General features: G+C 44.3%; 1 protein-coding gene across 2 annotated transcripts in view; it reads right to left on the minus strand.

Moving 5' to 3' along the window:
• The window catches only part of LOC126568380 (zwei Ig domain protein zig-8-like), a 30,842-nt gene extending 26,956 nt beyond the window's left edge, over window positions 1-3,886 (minus strand). Inside the window, exon 1 of one of the 2 annotated variants that reach the window (XM_050224849.1) lies at window positions 3,869-3,886. The gene's annotated coding sequence lies outside the window, so the exon portion shown is untranslated. Of the gene's footprint in view, window positions 1-3,611; window positions 3,635-3,868 lie in introns of those variants that run through there. The other variant, XM_050224848.1, reaches the window with a different exon arrangement.
• Between the last annotated feature and the right edge of the window lie 7,068 nt (window positions 3,887-10,954).

Consider the following 10,954-nt stretch of genomic DNA (forward strand, 5'->3'; position numbering starts at 1 on the left):
TTTTTTGTAGGGCTGTGTGTGTGTGTTTGCCTCTACTCCTAAAGTAATTTTGCACAATTTATGAGCGAAAGCAATTTTGAAAACTTTTGCCACCCATAAATTATAATCAAATGAAAAGCGCTTTTCGCCCGTGAGGGCCCGCGACCGAATAAAATGCCAGTTACGAACAAAACGTATTCCATAGCCGGATTATGACGGTGGGCTGGCGGATGGATGGGAGGGGGTTGTGGAGGTGCCATGATTTTCCGACCATCCTTGGTCCAGTGGTTTGGGCTTGAGTTTTTTTTACCTCTTCCTAGTCTTTTTCTCCCACTATCTCGTGTGCTTTTTTTGTTTTTACCCTCAAGTGTAACAAATTTCCAGGACACAAGAAAAAGGTAAAACATAGAAGAAGAAAATAACAATCTCGTTTAGAGAAAAACTAGAAGTTATTTCTGAATCACGACCTCCCGAAACAAGAACAAAAGAACAGCACACCACCACCAGGAAACAAGGTGAGTTTACACCTCGAAGTAGTGAATGTGAATCATGTTGGCTTTCTGGCTCATCTTTTCTGTTTCTTTTTCAGTTTTTTTTTTTGCGCTAGTTCTGCAGTTGTTTTAGTTTCTTTTGTCTAAAATAAGTCCCCTTTAGTCTTTTACTGGCATTTCTGGACACCGTCGCAGTTTCCACTGGCAGTGCTGCTGCCATCATTATCACACCAGCACAGAAATGTCCTTTTCCTCATAAAAAGTGATATAGAATGTTGTTAAGAGCACCACCAAAAAGAGGTAGAAAAAAGAATGAAAGCCTCCACAGCCTCAAAAATGGCGAAATAAATGTCCACGAATAAGAACCATAGAATAAAGTACGAGCCGCAGTAGTGTGTTTCGAAAAGAAGCAGCAAAGAAAACGAAAGCAAGAGTTGACAACTGTCAGCAAATTCGTACGCTCCGGAGAATCTTAGTTCGCCTTCGCAGCGCTAAAAAAACAACCAAACCCCACCAACTGAAACGCGTAAATGGTATGAAAAATAGCAATATTTATTCAAAAGTTTTACCTCAACACACCTGCACCATGTTACGGCATGGCCGCAGAATGTCTTTCGCGCGCTCGTGTGGGTGTGTATGTGTGCGTGGTGAAGCATTTCCTGTGCTTTTTTCCCACTCTCTACCGGAGGCGTCTTGCATGTAAAGAAAGCCTTTCCAACCACCATGTAAAAATATATTTAAAACACAACGAAAAAGCTTCAAACTAACTTCATGGTGAAGCCCAAAAAAAATGGAGAGAAAAAAAAATCTGACTGTTTTATTGTTCTCCAACTGTGTATTGCTTTCTTGTTTCGTTTTCCTTTCTCTGCCTAGCTTCACGGTTTTATCCATACACTTGCTACCCCAGACCGGTGACTAAACGGTGCCCGTAGAATATAAATATTCATTTTTTAAAGGCGCAAACGTGAAACGCACCGCACCCGCCGAGGTGTTGACCCAAAGGTGCGAGTTGGCTCGCTTCCCACCACCTTCCCTTCACAAAACAAAGCCTGTCAAGCTAGCGGGGAATGTGGATGGAGCGGATGTTGCAGTTAAATGTTGTAAAATTGTCAACTTTATTCCGCTGGCACTAGAGCAAGAAGGGCCCGAAAGAAAAAACCCTTTTTGCGCACATCAACATCATCCAAACTCAGGCCCCTTGGGGGGCTTGAGATTTTCCATGTTTGGCTGCGATAACGAGAATGGGCCGCATACCGAGCCCACGCGGACACCATAATGAGCGCTCTGGGGGGAAAAAGGGGTGCACTATAGGTGGAATGGCGTGTGTCTCCCTGGAGATCCTTAGCAAAGTTGGGTGAAAATTGTCGCTGAAAACCACCATCAAGCTCCCATTGTCGGTGTCTGGGGTTTGAAATAATATTCGCTTAAAGAAAAAAAACTGTGAATAAAACAGACAATCACACACATACGCAAGCACACACCTACGCTGGCTCAGTGTCCGCACGGTGGGCGGTTGTGATTTTTATTTCCAATCTCACACCGGTAGGATTAATGCACATGAAAACCAACGCCCACAGAAGCTGCAAGAGGTTTATAAAGATTTTTCTTTTCTTTTCTCCCCTATTTCTTCACCCTTCGCTTGATCCATCACCTCCCTCTGCGTGAAAGTTTTCCAGTTCATTTCATCCCAGCGGGAAATCCATTTAATGTGGAATTAAGCAATGGGGTTACTTAAAACCTACGCAACCCGGAGCGCTTAACTGCAACCAGCAACAGCAACAGCAGCAACAGCAGCAGCACAGTAATTTGAAATAAATTGAAAACAAGCCACGTAATCGTCGCAATCATCTCGATGCTCGTACGGCAAAGGTTGTGCCGTTGGCCACCAAACGCACACAAAGAAAGTGCACGAAAACGCTTCCCTGTGCGAGAAATTAAACTCTAAAATAATTATGCTTTGCAGTACAGGGTGAGTGGAGCGGGTAAGATTAACAGCGAGCAAGAGAAAAACAGTGAAACAAAAACCAAAAAAATCCCAGTTTGGAAAAACATCAACATAAAGGAAAAGTTTGTCGGACGAGACAGTTGACTTGATTTCCTTTCATGTTAAATTCATTAGAAACTTTTGTGTAAGCTTCAGCCTCAGTTCAGCTCTACATTTTCCGCACACAAACAAAGCACGCATAACGCACACAGTACCGCTCCACACCGCTCCCTGTAAGCGGGCGGGCGGTTGGGGAAAAAGACATTGGGAGGACAAATGAGCGGGGAAAAACCGGGCCAACGAAGCCCGCGCAAGCTTGGCTCGCGGCTCATCTTAAACTCATTTCCAAATTGAACTCTTAATATTTTACTCACCTTGTTTTTTTTTTGTTTTTTTGGTTGTGTTGGGCCGGGTTTTTTTCTTCCTACTTTAAGTATAATTTTTCCCCACTCGGTTTTCCCTCCTTTCTCTTTTTCCCGGCGGCTAAGCTGAGTTACCGTTTCCGGCTCGTTCACTCGTTTCAACCTTACCGCTTACGGCACACCCGACCGTTTCACATCGTTTGAACTTGTCTGGCGCGATGGGACGATGCTGCTTGTTTTTGTGTTTTGCTTTTCGTTTATTTGTGCGTTTTTTTTCTTTGCGCTTTCAATTTTCCCTTGCTCCAAGGCAATATTTGCCCTCCCCGTTTCTTTACTTTGGCTGTGTGACTTGCGTTACGTCAAAATTCGATGATCTCGATCGACAAACTTTTCCACCGTTACCGGCGTTTTTTGCAGCGTTTTGTTTTTTTCGTGCCGGCTTCACTTACTGTGCGAGTGTGTGTTTTTTTTTTTATTTCACTCGAAACAACTCTTCACCTTGGCTATTGTTTTGATACAGAAGCGCTCACAGCGCTTTGCTTTGCTTTCATCGCTTGGCAAAGGGATTTAATTTCCTTTCCTTGATGCTTTATCCCACACGTGCCTTGAAGGTATTAACACTTATTATGTCGTTTTTCTCTTGCTCTCTCTCTCTCTTTCCCTCGTGCCCCTTGTTACGGTAATGTATTGCGTTGGAGGAGTTGACTGGAGCTTGGTTTTCCGATGGATGGAAGCGAAGTCTCCCACACGCGGTTCACTCACATACAATTTATTTAACAGCAAATATGAGCTCACCTGTTTGGCTTCATAAAGGTGAACAATTGAACGTTTCTTCTTCTTCTTCGCTCTCGCCCGATAAGCTAATGAATTATTGAAATATACACAAGCCTATCGGTTACGGGTAGATGTATCGTGCGATCGGGGTTTGCTGTTTCTACGAACTCTTTACAATAATAGTAATTATAATATTGATTAAGAAGCTATATACGCTGCTTATTTTGGGGAAGGAGCTGGCTTTGATTCTTATACAATGTTTGTGTTGCTTTATGTACTATAAACTGGAAAACCTGTAATAGAAAAAATAAGAGTGAAAAAACGATCATTAGTTAAGACGAAATTTGAAACTTTGAAGAATTGATATTCATGTTCAAGGATAAAAATGCAATCATTCTATTCAATTTATATTGATTGCTGACTTAACCAATATTGTACGTGAATTTTTATACTGGTCAGTGACAAAATAATTAGAAAATAGTACGAAAGATTGTGAATAAAGAAGCAACAAATTTTGGGACAAATTTTTCTTAATATATTATCTTTCTGACAAGTTATAATGCATCGTTAAGAATAGTTTAACTCCTAGCGCTCACATCTTATCGTTTGCTGTTTTTCTTAAAAATATTGCCAGTTTCCTTCTTACGGAAGTATCGACCTTCAGCTTCAATATATTGAAATAAATCACAGATGCTATCACAATAACTATATTTTTCACGCTTTCCACTGATAACGTTTCCATAAAAAAATGACCAAGCCCATCGGAAGCTCGGCTTTAGTGCGTTAAGGGCAGCAGGGCCAAAGCCCCCACTTGATTACACACCGTGTATTAACCGATCTGATAGAGGAAAAAGAATCGCACACCCATCGACGCTAATGTGCAACGGCACCCAGCGCCCATAAATAGCTTTGTCACACGGCTGTCACGTTCGGTCGAACGGCTGACCAAGTGGCGGCCGACCTGTGTAACCCCGGGCGTACACCCTTTAACCTTTTCGCCGGTTCTGCCATTTGCAACCGGGAAATGAAGCCATCACTGACATGCTTGCAGCACTGCAAAAGGTTATTGAAAAATGAATTTCACACAACGCGGTGACATGCCGGAGCGAGCGAACAGTGTGAGCTGTTCACACCTTAAACGTATCCCACGTCACGCGAATGAATGACGAGAGAGACAAGGGCTGGGAGGAGGACGAATAAAACTACGACGATCACTACCAACAACGCTACACAGCGTCTCGTTTCGGGCGGATCGATTTGAGAGAGTCGCGCTGCGAAATGGAAAATTGCTACGCTGGGTGTAAACGAGCGCCCTCTGGCGGGGTTGTTTTTTGTACGCGTGTGTAGAAGGTGCGAGCTTGACTCGGTCCATCGTGCAGGCCGGCGGGCTGCAAAAAGGATGGTTTCGCTACGTGTAAACGAGCAAACGGGACCAAGGGGCGAAGGAAAAGAATTGTGCAAAAAGTAACAAGATTCACCGAGTTCCCCTTAGGCCTACCGGGTACCCGGTAATGGTCAGAATTGAGGACCCATTTGCATCCCATCCCAAATGGCTAAGGCTGAAGGGCCATCGCAAGCAAACCCTTCAATGGACCGGAACGGTACGGAATGGGTTCGCTTCTCAGAAGAAGAAAAAAAACATTCTTCGTATCAGCGCTGATGCCGGCACTGGAGAGCAAGAGTTGTTATTTTCCGATTTTTACACCGTCTTGGGGCGTCCTTGGATATCAGCCCTTAAGGCCATACGCAATTTATTAACCAACCCTTAAGCTCTTTTTTTTCTTATATTCGTAGATTTTTTCTTTCGATTCGTTGATTTCTTAGAAGTATTCTTAGTATTTGATGCTGTGACGACTGCCCGTCCCGATTCCTGAGGTGTTTCTGACCGCTGGCAAATGCGGAAGAAAACAAATGACGGTACGTAATCCGAGTTTAATCGGAATGTTGCTAACTAACTCCTTTCCAGTGGCGCTTTGCGCTCGGGACTCGGGTGGGATTGAGTTCGCTCAATTAATATTTATGGTTGGATCTATATCCGTAACTAACACACTTAGACACGACAAACAACATTTCGAGCGAGGGACATAAAAAAACACACACAAGGAACAAGGTTTGTGGAAGGGTTTTATTGGGACTTTGGAAGGTGGGTCGATGTTTAATGCCATAAAAACGATCTCATAACCAGGGAAGTCATCCCAGTGACGATGGACATCAAATCAGAAACGATCTTCACCTCCAGAGAGGTTTGCGGACTCGTTCAAAGTTTTGCGATTTGTAGTTTTATGTTCTGGAACGAAGCAGTATTTCGCTACAAAAACAATCACACTCACACACGCGAGACTTCATGATTCTTGTTAACAACTTCAGCAGCAGTACTGGCAACTTTCTAGAGGGAATCTCTTCAAACAAAAAATTTAAATTTTACATCAAGAAAACAGAACAACCAGAAGCAGCAGCTCGGTGGAGTATCCTTAGCCGCTGATGATGGGATCCGGTCCGGGCTAGCCGGGCTTTTCTTGTGGCTGTTAGTTGATCCAACAGCATCATCTTGATTCGGGCTCCATCCCAAAAACCATATGAAGTGGTACTCGAACTAAAGCGAAAGTACATCAGTTTACGATAAATACTTCCCATCCCGAACAAAAGCCTTTCCACGAAACAGGCATCTTGTTGGCATCATCTGCAACTAGTTCAACTACTAGTTTGTGGTGGGCGAAGAGTCCTCATCCACATCCATCGATCCCGACGCCCACCGTTTGCGACGTAATGACGAGAGTTTTCGGTTCGCAGTCCAAGCGCAACCACTAACTTGTTCCACTCGTTTGTCAGCACTCGTTGCACATTCTCGTTGGTTGCGTTGCTGACGTGCTGATGATGTTTGTGCAGCGTGCACAAAGCAACAGGAAAGGGGAGAGGCATCCTGTACGGAGGCAAACTTATTAAAAGTTATGCCCAAGAGGCGTTTGTCGACGAGTACACGTTTTGAAGATGATGACGATGAGGATGATGATTGTGTGTTTGACGAACCGGTGAGAAGAATTCTGACAGTCCGGATGCTGTTGGGGCTTATGGGATAGAGTGCTAGAGTTGAGCGTTTGATATTTTTTTTCTTCCTGTTGCATTCCCCGCTGCCGGAACAGATTAGCAAACTTTTTGGCCAGAAAGGATGTGAAGCGTTTTGGCAAACACTGTGCTGTACTGCCGACTGATGTGGGCATTTCGTCGGAATAGTGAAGGATAAATAATAATTTGTTACATGGGAAGTTTGGTTCACCCTCCGGAAAGCTCATTATTAATTCAATTAATGGGCATGATTGTAAGTAGCACTCTGGACAAGATACGCAGACTCCGTCCAACAGGCATGACATGAGATTTTCCATTACACTATGTAAGCTTTCACCATAAAAAAGGTTAATAACAGTTCCAACAACAGTTCATGGTTGGCAGACATTTCGAAATTCTTGCTCAATCAGGATTTCTTGTTTTATGGGCAGCGTACCAAGTATATCGTCCCCATTATTTACCTTTCCCCTAGCGAAAATCCCGAAAGGTTATTGCTGTTTGTTGTGTTGAGCTGTGTTTATGGGTAAGCTCATCATCGAGGAACAGCATTAAAAAGCTACTCCAGCTGGCAGTAGCAACATCAGAAGAAACGCGCTAAAGTAACATTACAATTGAATCAAAACTTTCCCACACGCAGCACAACAAAAAGCGCCCGGCCAGGCCGAGTGGTGTGCTGTGTTTCAATAAAAAGACACATCAATGTTTGGCAAACAGCAATAAACGTCGAATGTTACGTCGTCGTTGTCGTCATCGTCCCAGCCACACCAGCAGCCATGCCTAGCCAGCCTGGTGATGTGAAAATGGCTTCGAATGCCGATGAAAGTGTCATCAGTGCGCGCTTTCCACACACACACCCGAGAGTGGACGAGCGCTTCGGACACAACATTTCCGGGGCCCAGTCACAATTCCCGTTAATGTAATGGTCATGTCATGAACTCCCGAAATGACTTCCAGCCAGAAGTGGATCTCTCTCGAGGGCGCAACGAAGCCAACAGTGTGTTTGTGGCACAGAGCGAAGTAGACACAAGCGGCTGTCAGGCTGGGATCATAAATATCCAGCTATAATTATGTGGGGCCCGCTAGATGAACGTCATCGAGCATGCATCTACCCGCATGCTGTCTCGTGAGGTGCCATGGTCCAGTATGGGAAGGAAGTTTACGTGTTGAAGATAGCTCGTCCCGGGAAATCATGGGACACATCTGCAGCGAACGAGACGAGGCGAGCGTGGTGAGAAGTTTAGTACCGCACGAGTAATTAAGCCCGCTTAGTAAGAAAACCCGTCAACCTTCGGGCCGAACGCCTTCGGGTCGACAAATGTGTCAAGCGGCAGTCAACTTGCAACTACTCGGGCCCGGGGTTGACAGCAAGCAGCGGTTGTACAGATAGCCACAATGACAAGACAAGATTTCCCTGGGTTCGCTGGTGTCGGGAAAGCACGCGGGAAACGATGTTGAGCAAGGAGCTTGTTCTTGTCGCTGTTTCTGATCCGCTTAACTCAACCGTTCTTGGGCAACGCGAACGATGCACAGTGAACGATGGCTGCTAAAAAGCCAATCCGAGACGTGCCTGGAATGGATCGATTTTTAATAAGCTGTCAACGGATTTTTCAGCCTCACATGCTGTCTCTTGCACCGGTTTGCTTTCGTATTTGTGTATGTGGAAGTGAGGTTTGTGTGTGTGTATGGGCGAACGCACGTGTACAACTTTAGATTATTAGATTTTGTCACCTCATCCCAACAGCCGAGCTAACTTCGAGTGGAATGTGTGTTCAGTGAAGGTCCCTGGTTCGTGAGCTGTGCCACGCTTGCAAGATTTACCACCTGAACCACCTGAAGGCTAAACTTGTGAATACTGAATTTTCAAAACCCCAAAAGAGCACCCTGCCAACCTGCCAAGGTGCTCTGTATTCGGCGAACTAGAGTGCAAAAACAATTTCATCCGGCGAACCTCCGCACACAAAAGCAGCTGCAAAAGCTCGTAACTAAGCTTGTCAGATATTCGGAGAAAAGAAACACCCCAGAATCTGGGAAAGCGAAAAATCTTCCCAGCACGAGCTGGAAAAGGAGGAAACACAAGAAGAGCAACAAAAAAAAACCGACAACAATCACACATGAACAAAACGAAAGCACTTTTGATGGGACATCCAAAATAGACCCATCACCAGCAGCCAAACTACCAGAGGGGGATTTTTCGCGGTAAAGCTATAGTCCCGAACCAACCGCGCGGGTTATTTTGGGAGGTTTGGCTTGCTTCTTCGTACTGCCGCACTCTCGGGTGACTTCTTTACCGACGAAGAAAGGATTTTCAATTAGGAACAGTTTGTCCGCCCGAGGATCTCGACCCGGTGCTGCATCCAGGCGGGTAGCTGCCCAGCCTTTTCTGCATTTGAATGATGATGTTCGGCTCGTGTCAGTCGTGTTGTTCTGCCAATTTGGTGCTGCCCCGAATGAAGCATAATCTCATTTGAATGGTTTGGACGTGTGTCGTATCGCTTTAGTGGAATTGGATCAAAGGAGGCAATAAGCCTTTACGTGTATCCGTCGTTAATGAGAAAAATCAATCGAGGGCAAACTGGGGGGCCTCGAGACCACTACCCGGGTCTGACTGTTGGGTTCTCTTTTCTCTGGCCGCTTCGATCGATTCGTTGCTCGTGTAGTTACAAATAGCATATGTCAAAAAGATGGGAGAAAAAAAGGAGAAACATACACAGCAACAGCAGTAGCAGCAGCAGCAGCAGCAGCAGCAGCAGCAGCATGTAGGCACGCAAGATGGACTTGAGTGCTGTGAGAGGCTTAAGAAGTGATTGAATTTGATTGGTGCCGATGATACAGAGAAACTAGGACGCTAGCACACACACATTCACACGTATTGAGTTTTGATTGGTTATTTTCTGTTGCTTTATAACACTGGCTTATGAAATTGCTTATGGTTAGTTTGTGGCAATCACCAGTAGTTGCTTTACTTTAAGCTTTCTTTCGATTAAAAAAATCCATTTGATTAAAAAACTTCATGAATTTTCAGACAGACAATTCATTACACTCAAGTAACATTTAATCGAGAATGCAAGAAATGCATCGCAGGACGATCGATCATTGCGCAGTGCATCAAGCGCAGTCGTCAAAAGAAGCTAACGGCAAATTTGTAACAATTTTTCAGTGACAAAATAACCGAGCAAAAATTATTCTAAGAATCGAGTTTAAATGAATTAATCAGCTAAACCTGGCGTTCAAATATTTCAAGAGCTTTTGAGTGTCTCGCTACCTACGAGCAGGCCTCAAAAACTACAACATGCCTGGAAGGGATCATCTTCTTCTTGGCTTAACAACACACTAGGCCACACCACTCATCGATAGGCTTACTAGACTTGCTGATAACACGTCGTTGGAGCACGTAACACGTAGCCGAACTTTACACGGCAGGACAGGGGATCAAATCCCATCCGGACCGTCCTCCCGTAGTGAGGACTGGCAATCCAACTACGTTGTATCGGCAAGTCTAGTAAGCCATCTAGAAGGTCGTTAAGCCAAGAAGGAGAATAAGAAGAAGACGTAGTTTGATAATCAGTTCTGACTAGGGGAGAATCTGAGATTTGAACGCCGTCCTGGCATGTGAAGACCAGCGTCGATCTCCGCCCGGCCCCGGAGTTCCTATAAGGATTATTTCTTCCGCATCGAGAGGCCACCTACCAAACATATGGACTCGATATCTTCAACGTTCCAGTAATGGAGAGCTTCATCTAGAACCTTCATGCTGACTGAACAGTCAATGATGCGCAGGAGGTCAGTTGGCTCAGTCAAAGCCCTCAGCTCCTAACAGTGTCATTGAAACAAAATATTGAAACAAACAAACAAATTTTTTTAAAACAAATAAGTTTAATTGACATTTTAATTCATGCTACACTTTACTAATTAATTTGTTTTGTCTGATACGTGATCGTAACTAATTGACATTTCCGACAAATTAGACAGGGTACAAAATAAAACGCCTTCAACGAATCCGTACGTTTTCTCTTCCTATGAACTAGCATTCATTACAATAAGCAAATTTATCGTTCCCGTGAAAATGGCAACAGCAACTAAGCAGAAAGTTCACCGGTGTACCGTGCTGTAGGCAAAACTTTTTAACACGAAAACTTTATTTTAATTACATGAAACCTAGCGCTTTGATCACACTTTTCATTCCAGATAGCTTGTGGTTCACTCTCCGGTACGAAACCCTGACAAGAAAAAAGCGAAAATATGTGTCGTGATGTTTTCCACCCCAAAAATACCATATTTGAACCTCCAATTTCGTAGAGTTG

Source organism: Anopheles maculipalpis, chromosome 2RL (assembly GCF_943734695.1).
Source record: "Anopheles maculipalpis chromosome 2RL, idAnoMacuDA_375_x, whole genome shotgun sequence".
Lineage (NCBI taxonomy): Eukaryota > Metazoa > Arthropoda > Insecta > Diptera > Culicidae > Anopheles > Anopheles maculipalpis.